Source organism: Onychostruthus taczanowskii, unplaced genomic scaffold, assembly GCF_017590055.1.
Source record: "Onychostruthus taczanowskii isolate IOZ18803 unplaced genomic scaffold, ASM1759005v1 scaffold80, whole genome shotgun sequence".
NCBI classification, from domain to species: domain Eukaryota; kingdom Metazoa; phylum Chordata; class Aves; order Passeriformes; family Passeridae; genus Onychostruthus; species Onychostruthus taczanowskii.
Genome location: NW_024505893.1, coordinates 491,876 through 496,155, shown reverse-complemented (window position 1 = coordinate 496,155; position 4,280 = coordinate 491,876). Strand labels below are relative to the sequence as shown.

At 49.3% G+C, this 4,280-nt stretch overlaps 1 long non-coding RNA gene across 1 annotated transcript in view; it reads right to left on the bottom strand.

Annotated features, from left to right (window-relative positions):
• Window positions 1-2,743, bottom strand: part of LOC121346401 — a 7,677-nt gene extending 4,934 nt beyond the window's left edge. Inside the window, exon 1 of the long non-coding RNA XR_005954073.1 lies at window positions 2,653-2,743. This is a non-coding gene — a long non-coding RNA (uncharacterized LOC121346401). The remainder of the gene's footprint in view (window positions 1-2,652) is intronic.
• Between the last annotated feature and the right edge of the window lie 1,537 nt (window positions 2,744-4,280).

Sequence of the window (4,280 nt, the reverse complement as noted above, 5' to 3'; positions counted from 1 at the left end):
TCCCTGAGGAGAGACCTGCAGCTGCCTGGAGACAGCACCAAGCCAAGCCTGAACAACCCAGCCCTGCTGGGCCTGGCTCAATCCCCACGGAGCAATGACCAGGGAACAGCCATACCTGACCCTTCACACCTGACAGCGCCTCTTTCCATCGACTACAAATATTCTAGACTACCAAGCTGAAGTAACTCAAAAGTAGATTTGCTGTTCATTCTCAGGACAGATTATGGACCCAAGATCCCAGCTGTGCTGGCTAAGGCAGGAGGCACTTTGTGCTCCATTCCCTTCAGGAAAATGCTGCCACGGAGAAGGCTTACCTGAGGAGCTGCCATCTCCATGGATGGTGGGTGTACTGGGCAGAATGGGCACCTTGTCCTGCTCTCTCACGACCGTTTCCTTCATGGCACCACCAGGGTGTTTTCTCTGCACACTGGGAGCCGTGCCATTGGTAGGTGGTAGGCTAAAGCCTGCAGGGACCAAAGAGGAGCTTGTAAGTGAAGAGTGCTGGACAGGGTGATGATGGAAAGGGCCAGAAAAGTTGCTGGACCTGGGTAACATCTCTTTATTGTCCCAAAGAACTTCAAGTACAACAATGGCACACTAACATGGGACAGTGAGCACAGAATCCCAGAGGAGCTTGGGCTGGAAGGCACCTTTAACCATCATCTATTCCAACCCCTGTGAGCAGGGATGCCTTCATCTAGATCAGGTTCCTCAGAGCCCCATGTAAACTGGCCTTGAACACCTTCAAGGATAGACCAACAACTGCTTCCCTTGGCAAATCCTTCCAGCTTTTCATCCTCTTCATTTAAAAACATTCTCCATCATATCTAATCTAAATCTACCCTCTTCTAGCTTAAAAGCAAACTGCAGTGACACTTCCCCTAAGAAACAAGGAAAACCCAGTATTGCTTTGCTTTTGTTCTCCTGCTCCAGAGGCAGGCAGGTGAAGTTACCAAAGTGCAGATAACCTGGTGTGATGCTCTCGGGCTGAGTGCTGCCTCCCGAGGGCCCTGCTGCCGCCCTCGGGCAGCGCTCACAGCCCTGCAGGCAGCGCCCCTCAGCCAGGATTAATTTGGGAATGCTGCTTGCTCCTGGGGCTACAACAGAAGCCCTGCCAGGGCCTTCAGCACAGCTCTCCAGCGCCATCTCCTCAGCAGGGAGTGGCAGGAGAAGGATCTCTGGAGTTTTCATCAGAAGGAATGGAATTTTGTTTTTTCCAGGTTGCACCCCGGTTGAAAAGCATTCTTTCAGCCTCACCTTCCCTGGAGGCTGCTCTCCAGGAGAGAGTCTGAAGCCCCAGTGTACTTTCTTTGCAAGACAGAATTTTCTACTCTGAAAGACTTTACAAGTGGAGGTGGGAAGCTGATATTCTTTTACTGACTCAGTGAGGCCATGGGCAAGACACTTCATGTCTCTGTATTTTTCTTTGGGAAGCAGAATTAAATCCTAATGCAGCTTCTTACTCAGGTGCAAGCAGAACAGCCCCCCAGTCTGATGGCAACATTGTGCAAGTGGTCAAAAAGGACCACCACAAGTGTAGCCACCACTTACTTGCTTTAGCTGCATCCCCAGGCTCAACTGTCTCTGGAGGAAGCTGCAAAGATTTTTCATTTTGTCTCCTCTTCATCTCTTTTCCCAAAAGCTCCATTTTCTTCTGCTCTACGTTCTCCTCAGCCAACTTGCACAATTCAGCATGGATCTAGGTGCAATGGAAACACATCACAGACTATAAGCAGAGACACACCAACCAGACACAACATCTCATCAGGAGCAGAGAGTCCATAGAGTGCCATGGTCTTCCATGCAGCTCCATATCCATTCCAAAAGTTTCAGAGGAATGTCTCCCGTCCTCACCTTGGCAATTACACACAGTGAGGTGGAACAGTTTAGTGCCACAACTTTACACTGCTGCAACTGCAACCTCTGTCAGGAAGCCCTCCTTGAAGCATGAAAGTCATAGGAGTGCTCCAAGACAGGTGAAGAGCTCACATGACAGTGAGCAGGCAGCTCAGTTCCTACAGGCCATGGCAGGAGAATGAAAACCATGTGCAATACCCAGCAAGGAGGGAGAATGTGCTGTTGCTTAACACTCATGGCCAGGAATTGCAGCTGTTTCTCACTTCCTGGCTTCGGAAGGACTCAGCTCTGAAGGACTTGGTCTCTGAGGCCAGCAGACCAAAAGGAGGAGTCTTGTGAAAACAAGTTGCACAAATGCTGATATTAATGAGCAGAAAACTTGAGAATGAGAGGGCTGTGAGATACAGCCACAAAGGTGACCAGGAAAAAGCAAACTCTCCCATTTTAGTTTGCAGCCTTGCTTACACTCAACATTAGAATCTTTGCTTCTCTGCTTCCAAGGATGCACTTTGCCTACATTCCCTGATGTCTAGCTCACTCTGCCATTCAGAACTTCTCTAAAACAGCCTTTGCACATAGAGAATGCTTCTGGCGTGACCTTAGCACCATCTCCAAACCAGTCACCTTGGCACCACTGGAAATGGCCAAGCAATTGCCCTGTAGTTGTCAAATACATTCCCAAGAGAATCCCCATCCCCCAAGGAGTGCAAGATTATGATTTTCAGTGACATTTTGGGCCAAGCACTAAACAGCCACTGGAAAGGAAGTCTAGTCATCCCTGTCCTTATCCCTTACCTTTCCAAAGCTGTCCCTCAGCTCTTTGTCACTCCTAAGACCAGGACTGCTGGGATGATCTGTCTCCTTGGCCTGGCTCAGTGGGAGGCCTGGGAATGGAAGCAAAGGTTCCTGTAAATCGCTGGCAGATTTCAAGCCCCCAAAAATGCCATGCTGGGCAACAGGCCAGACAGGTTCCAGACCGCAGAGCTCTCTTAAAACACAGAGATTGGGATTGAGAGCAGCAAGGTACAATGCCTAGACCCTCTCCCAAGGGATGGGCTACTGGCAGCAGACATGACATTACTCTGTGGCCAGCAGAATGAAACCTGCTGCATGACAAACGCCTCAGCCCCTGCATGCTGAGAGCCTCTGGGTCTGATAAAGAAGGGCAGAGCTAGTGATTGGTCTTGACAGAGATTCTTATCTCCCCTTTTTCATTCTGATTTTAGTTAGAATTTTCTTTCCAGTTCCGAAGAAGTCCCAGGTTCTAATACCTGGATGCATTTAGATCAACCTTTTCTTCTCTTTGTTGCAATACTTTAGAGAACATTCAAAGAAAAGCCGAGGGTTGCAGGAGTGATACCCAAACGTAAATTGTGTTCTTGACACTACAGCCCCACGGGCACTGCCAGCAGCACAGCTCATTGCAGGGGCACATGCAGGGCACAGCTGTTCCCTGGGAATGTGCACAGCCTGTCTGGGCTGCCACAAGACCCTTCCTCCCAACAGAGAGCGGCCCAGCTCCCACCTCGCCTCTATGTCAGGCTGCTCCATGCTCCTGGGGCTACTCTAATTTTGGCACAAGAAAGGCTACAGGGCCATAAAAGGCATGTGCAGAATGCGCAGGAATATTTTCTTTTTTGAGCTGCATTTCTAGAACCGCAAGGTACCACTCCAGCTTCTGCCACTCAACACTTCACACTGGAGGAATTTTCACTGAGCTACCAGAGAACACTCCCAATGACAGGGCTCTGGAAGAGTCAAATGAGCCCATCAAGGAAATGAAATTAATTTAAAGACATTTTTAAAAGAATGCATTTTAACCAAACATTCCTAATGCCACCTCTGAATCAAGATTCTATTGGTCATTTTAGGACAGACATGCCCTGTACCTACCTGCATCTTCTGGGGTCTTCTCTTGGCTTCTGCTGCTGGGTCTTGGCCTGGAGAAAACAGAGGGCAAAAGAACATATGAGGAGCTAGAAGGAGAAGGGAGGGAATGGGCGTACTGAGCAAGGAGCACACCTTCTTAGCATGGTCACTGTGATGAAGGAGGAAATGCAATAAATAAACCCAAGAGGATGCAAAGATGATTCATTGTCCTTAAGCTTGCAGTTGCTGGAGTCACAGCGAGCTGGCCAAGCTCTGGCTGAAATAACAGCCAGGTCCAGCAGGGGACCCATCCTGAGATGCTTTGAAGCCCTGCCTCCTCTTGCCCACCACCACCTCTCCTCTTGGGGCATTGCTCTTGGGTTTGACATTGGATTTGACAAAATGATGAATACACAGAGGTTTGCCTAAATACATGGGACAGCTGACTGTGCCAGATTACCACAGGAGATGGCAAGAGTGAGGTGAACAGCACACTGGAGCAGCAAAGACCTTGGCTTACCTCATCTCCTGGGACTCCTGCAAATCCAGCTGGA